Raw genomic sequence first — 1,092 nt, 5'->3', positions numbered from 1 at the left:
TTTTTTAATTTTTTTGTGGTACCGAGGACTGAACTCAGGACTTGCCACACAGGCACTTATGTGGTGGAGCTATCTCCCCGGCCTCTAGTCTCCTGAAATTTTGTCCAGTTTAGTGAGAGTGGACTTCCCACAACCTCCTCCTTATTTTCTGTGATTCGCTATACGAGCTCACAAAACTCCAGGATATATGTCACCTGCTATTATTGGTTCATCATAAAGAGTAGAGCTGGAGAACGACCAAGTGGGGGCAAACATGGAGATGGAATGGAGGAGGGGACAGAGGGCCCCCGTGCCCTCTCTGAGCTCTCCAACCTCCCAATAGGCCTCCGTGCTTGGGTCATATTCTTTAGCATCTAACCTTGTGGTTCCAGTATCCGGAATATCACTAGTATATCTCAGGCTTTTAATAACAATATTTTGAATGAATAAAAGTCCATAAGGTAGGTTGAAATTCAATAAGTTTTCCAAAAACTATACTGAGTTAGGTAAATTTTTAGTTTTCTTAGTGAATGTTTATAATACATACTGATTACATTTATCACAAAGAGTCAGAACATGGGCATAAAGCATCTTAATTTTGTTTTGTTTTGTTTTTTATTTTCCCATAATTTTATTCAGAAACAAATAGCAATGAGACAGTTTCAAACCAAATTGGTAGGACAGTTTCAATAATTAATACATTGCATACATTCTTCCTAGTGGTTAATTGCTATACAAGATGCGGACATGATATCCTATTTACAAACACCATTAGAAAAATCCCTATATTCATTAAGAAAATGTAACTATATATCTATCCTAACCACTTTGAACACACAGAAAAGAAATGGACATTCATCTGCATACAGTTTTTCTGTTAAGTTCCGTTATTTGAATATTATAGGTGTGTAAACTCAGAAAAATATTCTAAAAGACTCCAGTAGCCCATAATAGTATGTGATCTTCCACTTCATGGGCACTGTCAGAAAGTGTTGACCTGAGTCCCCTACACCTCAAGGTAACAGCATGGCTTTACTTCTTATACTTCGTTTTTATACTTTTCTGCTGGATGGTTAAGACCAAGGTAAAGCAGGACCTATGCAACAAGAGTTG

Source organism: Octodon degus, unplaced genomic scaffold, assembly GCF_000260255.1.
Source record: "Octodon degus isolate 3935 unplaced genomic scaffold, OctDeg1.0 scaffold00035, whole genome shotgun sequence".
Lineage (NCBI taxonomy): Eukaryota > Metazoa > Chordata > Mammalia > Rodentia > Octodontidae > Octodon > Octodon degus.
Note: the sequence above shows the minus strand (reverse complement) of the source record.